Source organism: Aythya marila (genome assembly GCF_965140915.1).
Source record: "Aythya marila genome assembly, chromosome: 4".
Classification (NCBI taxonomy): domain Eukaryota; kingdom Metazoa; phylum Chordata; class Aves; order Anseriformes; family Anatidae; genus Aythya; species Aythya marila.
Window position 1 is genome coordinate 5,034,415 of NC_139045.1, and position 15,452 is coordinate 5,049,866.

The following is a 15,452-nucleotide window of genomic DNA, read 5'->3' on the forward strand; positions in this document are numbered from 1 at the left end:
CCTGTCAGGAGTCGTGTTGCTTTCAGGAGCACAGAGCAGGAGCCAGAGGCACTGGGCCCAGCTTCTGAGAAGGTAGAACTAGAAGTCCTGCCCTAAGTTCTGCTCCTATGAGGTGATCTAGTCCTTACTCTAAAGGACAATTGAACTGACCAATATTTCTTGTCACCTTTTACATCCTGACATACCCCTCAAAACATTCCCCTCATCTTTCAGAAAACGTGCAGAACATTGGCAGGTATAGCATCACCGATCAAAACTCTACCAGTTTAGAGAAATTCTCCTTTGGCTACCTCCACCCATTTTAAAATTTTCTTTGCACATCTTGGCAGTTAGAGAACTTCACCAAACATTTCTTGCTTGATATAACAAAAGAGAACCAGATTATGAAGCACTGGCTTGCATCTGTACTGGACCAATAATTAAGGATTCTTAACATAAACACCAGTTTCTTCTCATAGTTGCATAATGCAAGCCTTTCACAAAGCAGGTGTAAATTTACAAGCTGGCTTTGTGAACTCATTCCTTCATTGTCAAACTCTTAATTAAATCTGATTTTTCAGCTCAATAGCATGTTTGTGTGTTAAACATAGAAAGAATTATTAAATCATACTGAATTTTTACCACCATTACAGATACACATTTTGCAAGCCTCCAAATATTCTAAATTATTGATAAGTATTTAGTCACACTTTTTTCCCCCCAATATGTTTTTAATAACTGATCTTTATTTCAGATGCATGAAAATCAACGATTTAAAACATATCTTGAGGTTTAAACAACTACACCACGACTACCTCTTCTGTAATCTCAGACTGCATATATCAGAATCAAGATGCACCCTGGCAAAGACATCTTGCCATAGCTAAATGTAGCATCTGATACAGCTTTTAGATCCCATTGTATTTCTCAGTTGCTAAATAATATGCCCAGTAGGCTAATAGCAGTCTGTGCAAGGTCTGATCCCGTGGGATTTTGCCATCCAAAATCTGCCAGCCTCTAGATCTGTATTTCTATGACTGCGAAGGCAGCTCCCCGTAAGGAGACATGGTTTGTGCAAGAAGTAGGAGGATTTTGTACACCACACAAGTTCTTCATGTTCCACAGTCCAAAATAGACTTATCTGGAGCCAATTTACTGAATGTAATTTATACCAGACCCTTGCTGGAATGACTTGCACTCTTGCGGCTCTTCAGATGTATATCCAATAGGGAGCTATCACTCTGCATGAGTTTTAATACAGAGGTCCAAGTACAAAATCCAGTACCCTGAGACACCATGTGGCTTTGGAGCTTTCCTTGAGAGAAGCAGAGCCAATAGCTCAGCAGCCAGGTTATATACACTACGGAGTTCTTCTACTTGTAACAGGTATGATATGGGTTATTTTCTTTTTAGGATTTGACAGTCTTCTCCAACAAATAACGAGGTCAAATAGTTAATCACTTTTTCAGCCTAGAAAGTTTTCAACTCAGCTATTATTTCAGAAAGACAGGCCTAGCCCTTAGAGATGCTGAGCATTGGCTATGCTATTGGAACAAATGCATAAGGAATATACAATTTTCTTCTGAATCTGTACAGCCCTCATAGCCTTTTTCACAGTGCTTATAAGCATGAAATGCCAAAGACACTATACAAGTCTGGTACAGAACTGGACATGAGATGTACAGATTACATGCACATAACCTGAACAACAGTTTGTACATAATTAAATACTCCCAACTTGAAATCTCATTCTACAGAGTTTTGTACTACAGAAAGGTCTTCCGCATATAATCTGGAACAACAGGCAGCCAAACAACTACATTGTACTCACCAACATGAGCTGTGCATTCTTTAAATTTATTTCTCAGGCAATTTCAATACCAATCCATTCTGCAGCTGAAAAATGAGGAAGTGAGAAATCACTTTTGATGTAAACCACCAGCATGAAGCAAGAATAGTCAGTAAAGAATAGCCACTGTCTTTGAAAGAGCAGTGCTTCGGAAAGCATACACTGAAGGTATGTCTTTACTGCACCCTGCAATGCAGTGAAGCTTTTAGTGAACCAACTCCCACCCATACCAGAAGCAGCCCAGGCAAGGCAGCATGAAGCTCAGCAGGTGACCTCCTGATACTCACTGAAAGAGACCCACCATAAGCAGAATTATTTAGTTGCAACTGCAGCACCTAGAAGTTCTTAACATAAAGTGTGACATTCTCATTATTTTTTCTTTCAGATTGATAGGATCAGCTTTTGTGCAACACTTTCCGAATATTAATATACAGAAATTAGATTATATTCACCTGCACGTACACCTTAGAACATACTGCTGCTGTACTATCAAAAGGCAACTTTTAGCAGCCTCGCAATAGCACCGTGTCCTCATTATATGCCTGTGTTTCAGCAGGGGGATGAGATGCTTTGAACCTAATGCTACAAAGTCAGTCAGAGAGGGAGCAAAGAGGTGAACTTACACCTGCAACACCATAGGTCACAACCCTGATTTCTACAGCAACCATTTTCCTTGGCCACAGGGAAGGAGCTTCCCCGTGCTTTGGTGCCCGCAGTCCCTAAACTGCAAAGGGAGGCACACAGCTTGTGGGGTAGCAGAACAGCAGGAAATACTTCACTGAAATTAAAACAAGTAGATTTTCACTGCTTAAACATGCAAATGGCTTACACATTACTGCAACATGGCAGGATCATATTAATTTTAATAGGCCTGCTCCCCACTGCAAAGCACTAGAGATCTTTCCTGGATATTTTTTTCTAAAATAGCTCAAATTGTTACACTGTCAGGCATGGTATCAGTGTTTAAGGCTCTCCTGTTGCAAACACTCACCCACAAGCAGCAGTCTCACCTGCTTTGATATTTATCAATGATAGGACAGCCCTTTTAAATCCTCACAGCAGAGGAAACAGTGTAATGACCCTGAAGTCAGGGAAATGTAGTTACTGATTAGCAACAGCCCAAGAAAAAGAAGTGTCTGCAGGAGGAAAGAAAAAAAAAAAAAAAAGCAGTCTGGGGACCTTCAGAAGTTTATCTCAAAGACATCTGAAAGCCCAGAGAGTATTTTTGTTTGCTAACAGTGCAGCCATGAATGTGTTTTCCTCAAATGCCTGTGCACCAGGCCCACAACTCAGTCTCTGCCTCTCATGAGGAGACTCACAGCAACCACATCCTACCTGCCCTCACCAGGCACCTACCAACCACCCTCCTCCAGAGTCTGCCACACGGAAGGAATAACACCCCACCCCAGGACAGCAAAGCTGGGGGGGCAAGGAGGATTTCAGACATTTCCTGCTGTTTTTTGCTGTGCCCACGCAGCTCCCTCGGCAGCGCACCTCAGGCCAACACCAGGCAGCCATTACCTGCTCTAGGCCAGTCACGGCTGGTTCACTCAGCAGCAGGAGAACCCTGCTACACACCAAAACCTGACCATTGCCCCCCAAAATCATCAGCCCCTAACTTGAAAACACAGACTGCATCCCTTCGACCCTTCGCAGACCTTTTTTACCAAAAATTTTTACCAAAAATTTAGCAGTCACAGGGTAGGAGACATTCCTTACTCCCCCTGTTCCAAAAGAGCAGATCCTTCTGGAGGCTGCTGGATTGGTAGAACTGTTTCTAGGCTATTAAGTTTGTGTAAGCATTTGAAGAGCATTTTTTATTTCAGCTGCTACATCTCTTATTAGCAGTAATTTCCACTTAATAGATATTATTTACACATTGTTTTAAATATATTTAAGATCATCCCCATGCTTCCTAGCTTCATAATGAGTTCCCTTTCATAACTACCAAGACTCTCACAAAAGCTGATTCAGTAGTAGGACATCATAGGCTACATCAACATCAGATTCATCTCAGGCAGATATATTTTGGCTTTATTCCCCCACACTGCATCTAAGGTGTGTAAACTGTCAGGAATATCAGCTTCAGGAAAGCGACAAATATTATTACTCTCACAAAACCACGCATTGAAATATGAGATGGCTACGAAGAACACGAGCTTGTTGTAGACCATTGATATTTTGAATAAGTTGAAATAATAACATCCATTCAACATGATAGCCTGTCTCTAACAGCAAACCTACTTGGCACCAAACAGTTATAAGAGTCAAGAACCATATCTCAAAAGCCTTGCAGTTAAAAATAAATATATATATATTTCTCAAAGCAATCTTGTAGGATCAGTAAATATTATGCTCCCACTTCATAGACAGATAGACTTCTCTGTGCCTTTTTAAACAGGCATAGACAAGGCCTGCAAAGTTAAAAAGTAAAAGCTCTAGCAAGGCTGGGGATTAAAATAAGAAAATATGGAGAGTTTGCCTCAGTCTTTCAACTAAGCATTTAATCAAAAAATAGTATTTCTATTCAAAAGCAGCTTGAAAAGCTCAGACATTTCTTAACCTCTCTTCCATCATAGCCCCAACTTGCCTCCATGGTGCAACATCTTCTCCCTTAGCAAGGAGGCAGCAACCATGCACAGCACAGCAGGGAAGATAACTAGCTTCCCAGCCACTCTTTTAAAGTTTCTTTTGCCACCTGATGTGAGAGACAGCTGGGATGAATCTTCCAGAATTGCTCCACCCAAAAAACTAGGCTGAATATTTGATGTAGGTCTAATGACTGTCAGAGTGGCACCAAGAGGCAATCGGTCTTCCAATGTGGCAGCAGTTTTGCCTGCTAAATGGAGCAGTAAAGTTTTGCATAAGGCCTAAAAGAGAACTGTAGCAAGCTCGTTGCAAGGTATCTGTAGAAACCTATCCAATATTCAGCAAAAAATAAAAATATAAAATATAACAAAATAAAAAAAAAATAAAAATTGCTCCCTCTCCTCCATTGGAAACACCTTCCCAATTATGTGCTGCTTGCAGTCAAAATGATGTTGGTACTTTGTTGACACAGATCTTTCCTGAACAAACAAAGATCATGAAAACAGTCAAGAGTTGTCAGATGATAGGGAAGAGCGAACATTTCCCCATGGCAAGGAAAAAAAGCTATCGTCATCAGCCTAAAGAGACAGGGGTTGATTTTTGTTTACAATACTTGAATGTGAGAGCAAACTGGGCCACCCATTTAGAGATGGATTCTGCTCCTTGATTGCACAGTTATTTTTAACTTCTGTGTTTTTATAACAAGTCTGGCTATGAACTTTGCTACAGTTCCTCATACAAAGAGAATTCACAGACTTTCAGCAAGACTGCTGTATTTTAGATTAGATGGCAATTTTATTTGAAAAGTGACAAAGAAAAAAGTGGCTTCTCTAGCTTGGCAGATCTGTGCCCTGTGTGTATTCAGTTATAATTTATTCATGCTGGTGATGAAATACATTCCCCTGGTTTTTAGTCACTCAGCCCTGCAGAGCTGGTGGAGCTCAGAGAGACAAGAGCAACTGTATTTAAGGGCTTCCCAGAACATATCAGTGTGAAACTTGAATGTTTTTTATTTATTTGTTGGGGTTTTTTTGTTTGTTTCTGATGTGGTTGTGATTTCTGTAGGTAGCAAGTACAGGTGGATGTCCCCTACATCAACCCAACAGAGCTAATGTGCATCCAGATGTTTGTGCCATTAAGGCACATCCCAAGACTGTGATGGGCTCCACAGAAATTCCCAAGCCCCCTAGTTCCTGGGAGGCAGCAGGCAGAGCAGCTGAGCGCGTACATATCAACTTGGCAGAGCATTGTGTACCACCATCAAGGCACAGTGATGTGGCTGTCATCAGCCTGGTGTCCCTCAGAAGGGTGGCCCCACTGCAAAGGCTCTGTGGGCTGCATGCATGTGTAGTGCTATCCAGGAAATCACAGGAAAAAAAAAAAAAAAAAAAAAGAAGAAAAGAAAAGAAAAAAAAAAAAAAAGAAGAAGCTTTGATGTTCTTTGGTCTGATTTCCTCAAGTAACAGCAGAATTGCTTGTAGTATGAAGTGGTGAAAAATTCATGCCTCAGACTTTTCACCCTGAAAGCTGCAAGACCTGGTTTCTACCAGGTGATTTTGAAAATAATAATAATGCATTGGAGGTGTTCTCATTTCTGACCCTTAGGATGTATGCCAGTTATCTTGCCAAGCCTCTTCTGTTGCAAACCTGGAGGCTAGAAATTTAGTTTTAAGGAAGACCTATTCAACTAGCAGTAGGTAACACACTATGAGATTCGCCATGAAGAAAAATCTATGAGATTCTGACATAAATCCCTTGTCTCCAAAACCAAAGGCTTTGAACAAAAGTTGTGAGATTTATGACAAAAAGCACCAGGGCTGTCAGCAAGGCATATAAAAATGCTGTTGAGGTTAAGCAAAAGCTTTAGAAGACGTAGGTCTGCAAAGTAAGCAAGGCTAGATTTTGGCCATAGAACCACCTCTGCCATTCAGCCCTTTGCCACAACAGTCAGCTCTGCCTCTTCCATGACAAGCAAACTCGTCATGGAGGTCACAATTTCAACCAGTTACCATGTATATCGTGTAACGTTTAGGCCTCCCTCATTTCACACAGTATGGGTCAGTTTCTCCATCTGTTACATCACAGGAGAAAATCATAGAATGATAGAAACACAAGGTTGAAAAGGACCTACAAGATCATCTAGTCCAACCGTCCTCCTGTCACCAATACTACCCACTAAGCTACTAAAGCATATCTCATAGCACCTTGTCCAGGAGCTTCTTTAACACCGTGAGGGACGGTGACTCCACCAATCCCCTGGGCAGGCCATTCCAGCGCCTGACCACTCTTTTTTTTTTCCTGACATCTAATCTAAATCTCCCCAGGCACAACTTGTGGCCATTTCCTCAAGTCTTATCACTAGTTATCTGAGAGAAGAGGCCGACCCCCAGCTCCCAACACCTTCCTTCAGGCAGTTGCAGAGAGCAATGAGGTCTCCCCTGAGCCTCCTTTTCTCCAGCCCAAACCCCCCCAGCTCCCTCAGCCACTCCTCACAGGACTTGTGCTCCAGGCCCCTCACCAGCTTCATAGCCCTGCTCTGGACACGCTCCAGCACCTCGATGTCCTTCTTGTAGTGAGGGGCTCAAAACTGAACACAGTACTCGAGGTGCGGCCTCACCAGAGCTGAGTACAGGGGTATGATCACCTCCCTGCTCCTGCTGGCTACACTATTCCTAATACAGGCCAGGGTGCCGTTGGTCTTCTTGTCCACCTGAGCACACTGCCAGCTCATGTTCAGCCGAGCATTGATCAACACTCCCAGGTCCCTTTCCTCTTCACAGTCTTCTAGCCACTCTTCCTCAAGTCTTTAGCACTGCATGGGGTTATTGTGGCCAAAGTGCAGGACCCAGCACTTGGCCTTATTACACCTCAGCCCATTCACCTCAGGCCAGCAGTCCAGGCTATCCAGATCCCTCTGAAGGGCCACCCTACCCTCAGGCAGATCGACACAACCTCCCAACTTGGTGTCATCTGCAAACTAACTGGGGGTACACTCAGTCCCCTCATCCAAGTCATAAATAAAGATATTAAATAAGATAGGCCCTAGTACCAACCCTTGGGGGACACCACTTGTAACAGGACACCAGCTGGATTTACCTCCATTAACCACAACCCGCTGGGCACGGCTCTCCAGCCAGTGCTGGAGAAGAGTGTATCTGTCCAGGCCATGGGCAGCAAGTTTCCCCAGAATTTTGTGGGAAACCATATCAAAGGCTTTGCTGAAGTCTAAGTAGACTACATCAATAGCCCTTCCCTCATCTACCAGTCTGGTCACACGATCATAGAAGATGAGGTTGGACAAGCACAAGTCCACTTACTCGAGCAAGGAAGGTCTAAGCTTGTCATTTGTAAGAAAATCTGTAGGTCCAGTCCCAAATTTTAAAAATGCTTCTGCCTAAAGACAGAGAACAGAAGGGAGTGGTCCTTCCTATCCAGAGATGTGTGGGACAGCCTGCTTTAAGGAGAGGCAATGCTCCTGCAATGTGTTATGTGTATGTGTTTGGGGATATGAAAAAGTGCTATTCCATCAGGTAAATGACACAGATGACAAGGATGCAGCAGAAAAATTTCTACCTTCCCAGTGGCTCCCTCCAGAGTCTAGATTTTATCTTCCTAAACTTTAGGGGAAAGTTTTACTTGGAGGAGCACAGGGGTATTAATGGGTTGTTGTTGTTGTTGTTGTTGTTGTTGTTGTTGTTGTTGTTGTTGTTGTTGTTGTTGTGTGGTATTTTTTCATTGGTACTTAATTTCAGTAGATTCCCTAAGATAGAGAAGTTTAGAAATCAAGCAGCCAAATATATAAATAAAAAGAGAGAGAAAAAAAATGATGTCACCCTCAAGCAGTTCCATCAAGGGATGACATTTTAAATCACATCATGTCTCACACCCATTTCTTAGTGCAAAATAAATCACTTGAACAGAGTGCAAGCCAATTTTTACTTTAAAAAATGTTGTGTCCTAAGGCTCTCTTCTTGAACTTCAAAAGCATACTTCATAATTACTCTACCTATCAAAGGAAACTCAATATTTCACCTCCAACCTCCCTCTGCTTGTGTTATAATTTTTAATTGTTAATAAATTATATTAATTTTAAACTGGTTATTCTCTCTCAAAATTACATCTTTCAAATGAGTATGGAAAGTTATTATAAATTAACATATTTACCTTTAAATTATATTTTAGTAATTTGTTTATGACTTTTCTTCCCTATTAATTCTTACATGAGGATTTCAACCTTGGGATACCCCATCTAACTTTATTTGAATACTGCTGTCTCAATTTAAGAGCCTTAAATCTATTTCACGGAGCTTGAGATTTCTAGAAAACAGGTATTTTTGTTTTGTTAGCATAGTTACATACTTGAGTTTGGAGGCATCACTATGCACTGCATGGGCTTCTGTCATCACAAGCTTAAGACACAGGAGGAAAATTTGAAGTCATATTTACCATCTAAAAGCAGCTTTTGCAGGTGTGTACAGCACTTGTAAAGAATATGCATATCAATATTTCTGGTGGGGCTATATTATTTTCTTTAGCTAGCAGGTATATTACTTAACGCTCTATCCTTGCAAATGCATTCAAGAAGGGTAGATGCAGCATCTACTGCAGATGCACTCTTTTCTGTAAAGGTGAGTCTCTAAAGGTGAGGGTGCTTCTGGATAAAGAAAACTAAGTTCCTGTGTGTATTCCAGCCTGGTAATAAAGGCATCGTTCTTAATAGTGCCCAACAGCCAGCATTTAGGAGTACTCACTGTTTTTTCAAGGCTGGTCACATGCTTAAATGAGTGAGTAACTACTGCAAAATGGTAGAAAAAAGCCAGCATGCCAATTTTAGTATTATATATAGCAATGCTCTTCAAACTCTAGCACATGGCAATTACCCTCATGGCAGGACCAACCAAAATAGGTGGCCATGTCCTGAGGTGGGACAGAGGCAGAGAAGTTCATGCCCAGGTGATGTTGAGTTTGCCTCTTGGGCTCCAAGAGTCAAGCAGAACTGGAGCACATGGCAAAGAAACAAAATGTACCCAGCTGGTGAACTCAACTACTTGGCTGAACAAACAATTCCCCCATTAAAAGGAAAATCTTCCCAGATATGCTTTTGGGATTCCTGGGCAGCCCATGGGAAAGAAAAACAGAGCACAGACTGTCTCTGGATAGTAAGTTGTGAACGTAACATTAAGCTCAATGTGTACAGGATGCTGTTCAAGTGCCAAACAGATACCCCTGTAGCCTGCAGTTTTCAAAACTAAATAAATACTGGGACTATCTCAACATCCCTGTGTTACACAGCCACATACAAAAGTATTTTTTTTCCCAATTATCAGTAGACAACTGCAAATTGTCCATGTTCAAAGAACGCTGGCTACCTAAGGTGTGAAGCAGTCGGTACCTCAGAGATTGCTTCGCACTAAACCTGCCACATTTTGTCACCTTTCCCTCATTATTCTGCATACACAATAGTCTTCCCATATGAAAGAAATCCGGGTTTTGCTCACTCTTCAGTCATTTCTCTGTTCAAAACGAAACCCACAGAGTCAATAACTTTTTGTGAGTCCTCATGACACCCATTGCTGGTGGATCACAGGAAGACTAAATCACAGGAAGAAGTACAAGCAAAGTAAAGCAAAATAGTTTCAGACCAAATTTACACTCTTGCATAAATCTCCGTACACACTCCCAAGTCCCAGCTCGTCGAGATGAAAACGCAGCTCCTAATTCTTCCCATATGCCTCAGACAAAACGTTATGAATGAAGCACAGCTCCCCATCCCACTTTGTTCCCTTCCAGCCCAACCCACCCAACTCTGGATCAACCCGCTTGGTTCTCGCTCCGTCTCGTCTGCCTGGCCGAGGCAGGCCGGGGAGCTGTGCCAGCAAAGACGCTGCACTCCTCCTCGCGAAGGGGACGGGAGCGTGAGGTGGATGGCAGCATGTGCTGGAAGGCTCAGAAGTGCTCGACACATGTGCTCCTCTCCGGCAAAAAGGCAGAGGGAGGGGATGCGAGGAACGGGGCAGCGCAGTTCTGCTCTTTCATGTGACGAGGGCTTCCAGAGGAGCGTGTTGCAGCCAAAAGGAGGCACGGAAAGCTTTCTGGATGTTCTAATTTATTTCTAATAGTTGTCTTCGTTTAAGGAGCAGCGTGTTTTCTCTTGAGTCTGGCATAGCCAGTGGCTGAAGCAACAGATGTACCACTCTGATGATCCTGAAGAAGGGAAAAACATCTGTCTGCAGTAGCGTTTTTGGACTCTGAGGACCGAGTGTATAAGCCTATGGGAACTTCACAGGCACTTGAAGTCCCAATTTATTCATTGTTGATTTATTTATATACCTTTATGCGAGAGCCTTGGTGGCACACAGCAATGTATAGAGAAAAGTTTCAGCATATAAATTAAATTTTAAGACATCGAGTTACAAAAAAAGAAGAGGCTTTAGGTATGTGTGAAGCGGCATGTCGTTAGATATTTGCGTATTGAGGCGGGCATCTGACGTTTTATAGTATACACAATTGACACATCTGGGAAAATGCATGCACTGCCAGCTAAAATGCCTAATCTCTTCTTTAACACATCTGTGGTTTAATTACAAAACCTAGCGAACAATTAAAATTCAGGTCAGCACACAGCAGCACTACCGTCCTTTGATGTGGGGTCAGTGTTGGTCACAGTCCTGTTCTCATTATATAGGTTAATCAACTTAGTGGAGTAACTATGACAGGGCTGACCAGAAATCCATGTAATTACCAATGCTCCGAAAGCGGTGGCAAGCAGGGCTGTTTTATTTGTTCGATACACAAATATTATTTCTTCTAAATAAAAACCAGCTCGAGATCCCAGATCCGGAGCTGTTGCTCTGAAGCAGATTTGTTTATTCGGCGAGTAACTCATTACTGCTGTCGCTCTCCTTATTGCCGTCCATCTGCACGCGCCCACGCGGCGGGGCGCGCACCCCCCCCCGACACACGTGCGAGCACACACCCACACGGTAGCCTTAATCTTGTAATTAGATTTGTACCGGTGACTACTTCTGCCCCTGCAGCATCCCACTGGCTGCAGTTGCTTGTGCTCTGCACCGACTTGCAAAGCCACCGCACAGATCCGCTCGCAGCAAATTTAGGACGAAACGACGCACACGTTGCTTTTGGTCTGGGAAAGAGGAAGGCACCGTGTGACACCCGCACGGAAGGGAGTGGGAACGTAGGTTTGTGACCCGGTCACCTCCACCCATTCGTCCATCTCACGGGAACTGCTTGTTGTTGTCGCAAATTTGGGGGCAACTTCCATCCAGCACCCATTTCATAGAAGCGGCTCGCTGTGGCCGGATCAGATGTTGCTTTCTCTTGCCCAGATGTAAATTCTCCTTGATACCTAAACAAAGTAAACTCACCCCAAACCTCCAACGGGTAATCCCAAGTCCAGCTTGAGGGATATAGCCAAGGCCCAAACGTCCAAACCCTCCACACAGGAAAGCAGAAATTCCTGCCGGCTTTCTGGTAGGATGCACAGTGCCCCGAAAGCCAGGAGTTATCAGGCTGCTCAGCCTTGGATTTTCTCAATAGGCACCCAGTTCTCCCTGAAATGAGAGTGACAGCAAGGAGGTTTGAGCTGGGATTTTTGCAACAGTCACCAAACTCCCGGGGAAATTCGGTGAGAGCTGAGAGTTTTGATCCCCCACATGAAAGTTGACAGGAAATTAATATGCATTTCAGTGGGGGTAGGACTCGGTCCGGGTGCCACACTCCCATAAGCTCTTTTGAAAAGCACAGCCTTAAAAGGCAATATTCTGATATCCTGACTATGCGAGGTTGGGTAATTTTTTTTCTAAATCTTAAAAATGTCTTAGTTATAATTTTCTCCAGCCCTTCCGTCCCCATGAGATAAAAGGAGCCTGGCTTTACACGCAGCAAGATTTACCAAAGTAGCCTCAGAGAAGTTTGAAACCGCCTCCTAAAACACTTCCAAATCAGTTTCTAGATTTTTCTTCCTGCACATTGAGTGCAACACGGGCAGGCAGCTAGGACTGAGCGAGGTGTCCCGGCTGAGCATTTGCCTGGGCTGAAGCTGGACCATTTGCTAGCGCAGTGATAACCCCAGGGGCACCCTCCCCAAGAGCAGCAAGCCAGACAAAGGGGACGCTGAGCCAACAGAGAAGCCTCTGGACATACGCCGAAGCACAGCCATAAAAGAAATGACAGCACAGTACAGCGTGGCATTGTGGTGGCACGCTGTGTTTTCATTAGGGTGTGTCAAAATTTTAAAATGGGACAATAAAGAAGGAAAATATTTTGGTAATAAACCCTGGGTTGTCCCTTTTTAAGGGAAAAGTTTAACTGCTGTAGGGGGGCAAGGACTGTGTTTTATTAGGTTTGTTGTCGGGTGTCTATCTCTTTGGCTTTTGTACTGTATTGGAATAGCAATAAATAAGAGGAGCCTTTAAGTGTTGCCACAGTGCTAATATTTACTACTTGTAACAGGCGTCGATGAGCAGATCTTTACTGCTCCTTTTCTGTTTGAGTCCTACTCCCTGAGACACTCTGCTCTCTCATTCTCCCCACCCACTACATTTAAACTAACAAACCAGGTTTTCTTTATGCCATCTCCATCCATCCCAAGAGCTTTGATCACCAAAGGGAACATGCCAGCGCTGGCAGTGTTCTCATTTGAGGGGAAACATTGATATTTCCAAGTTATTTTTGTTGTGTGGCTGAATGACAGCAAGCATTTTCAATTGTTTTAGTCTTCCAAGAAGAAAAAAAAAAAAAAAAGTACTCTGGTCAGGATAGCTTATTTAGATTAAGTTTAAAATATCATTTATACTTTTTCTTCTTTTATTTTATGAAACGACTTTTTAACTGCTTCCTAAAAAAATAAAAACAAACCTTCAAGAAAAAAATTGTTTGGAAACGAAACACTGAAGCTCCTTGTTGTAGCAGGAGTCAAACAGGACATATTCATATTTTGCTTTCTTATGTTCAAATGAAAGTCACTGAAAAATTCACAAACCCGTTAAACATTCACATTTTTAATAAAAATGGCATTTTGGGTAGAAAGAACATTTGGATTGATTTTTCATCGACCAGTGGAAGCTACCAGGGACTAGCACGATGTCTTCTTGCTGTTTCTCACTCCTGATGTTGCAATTTTGCTGCCACCCATTCTGTGGTCTTCATCTGCGTCGGGCTGGTTCACTGTGGAAAAGCACAAATGGAAACTCTTAAGACCCTCTTGAACAGAGCTAGAGGAGTACCAATGCACCGTTATGGGTTGTGTACGTATGTGTCTGTAGCAGACTGGGGAGCGTCCATCGCCAGAGCCATCTCTATCACAACGCGCAGCACCAGAGCTGGTCCCACTCGGATTATTTCTCTTTCTCTCAAGAAACCTCCCTTGGCTTCCTTGTTATTCCCAAATCTGAGAAACAAGTCCAAGAGCAGTGCTGTGCTGAGCCAGCAGGAGGTGCTCCTATAGCAAGAAAATCTGCCCAACAGACCAAAACATAGCTATGTGGCACCAAATTTCCTTGCCATTACCATACAAGAAGCCTTTGGCATACTCAAAAAAGGGGGTTCAGTATGGCAGGGAAACTGGTTTGAGCTATCCTACAGCAGGAGCCTAGACAGATGCAATATTTTTCTTGTTTTTAAGTTATTGTAATCAAGCATATTGCAAAAGAGGAAAAAAAAATAAATGAAAATATGTTATTAGGTCCTAGTAGACTTGCAATTTCTGAATTTCTTTTACAAATGCCCATAGAGTATTCCGTCTTTATCCTCCCAAGTCACTGAGAATAACACATCAAAGAGCATGTTTGCATTTCTATAATAGATAACAGCATTGACATAAGCTTCAGGGTTCATACAAACTATAAACTGAATTACCAATCTCCTATCTCACATATTTATAAACTGTAAGTCGAGCCTGGAGAAAAAATTCCAACTCCAGGTGAAATAATTATTCTGGGGCTTTTGAAGCGTCACTTCTGAGCTACAGCCCGAATTCCGGTGGACATGAATTATCCTGTTGGCTTGCACCAGCCTCTCTTGGCGTAGCAAGAGGCAGGCAGCAGCCTGGCCTCTGCCGGCCACTGCCATGGCGAGGCTGGGAGCCCGCAATCGAGCAAGCCTGGATTGCCTGGAGCTCCTGCTTGTGAATCTGAAAGCATAAAGCAAGACACCTTTCTCCTTGTACCTTAAGGAGGAAGAACATAGTTTCCCTGATTTCCAAGAAAGCTCACAGAAAGGGCCCGTTTTTGGAGAAATCAGGCACCATACACCCTCCATGGACACCACAGCATCAATAAAGCCAGGGCACGTTGCCCCAGAGGTGAGAGCAGCAGGCCGAGAGCTTGCAAGAAACCATGGGGAACCAAGCAGTGAGTCTGCCCTGGCGTTGTGTCACTGGAAGAAGTCAAGGAAAGGAGCTTTTCACCTCCTGCCATGAGCTGGGCCGAGCGTGACTCACCTAAACCACCGGGTGAGAGCGTGGTTCTCGTGTGAGACACTCTTGAGTGCAACACCAGGTCTGGAGACGACGTGAGTCACCCGTGCGGCAGCTCTCTGAGCAACCCTGTTCAGTTTGGGGGCACTGCGTTGTCAGAAAGGAGAGCAAAGCAGGAAGGAAAGCATTGCCAGAAAGGGTTGTAATGTCACACACGATTACCTTCACTGAGAAACCAAAAACCTGAAGCCAGCGACACTCGTGGGTCTCAAATACTGGTCCGAGCCATCAGCTCCAAGTCACAGCCCCTCAGAAGGTCTCTGCTGCTGCTGCCACTGTTCAGCAGGCTCAAAAAGAGAGGAAAGACAAGGTGTTAGAGGAAATAACAGCCTGGTGTGTGAGACAGGATGTTCTTTGGTAGTTTTACACACGGCAACTGGAGTCTAAGCTGGGCACATCTCTTTGTAGACCTCATACAAGACCAGTAGCCCCGATGGTGTTACATGAACTCAGCAGGGCACAAAGGTCATCTGGTTCTGGACTACATAACAAGGCGTGGGCATTTAAGGCACAGAAAATTACAGGGGACATTTATTTGGG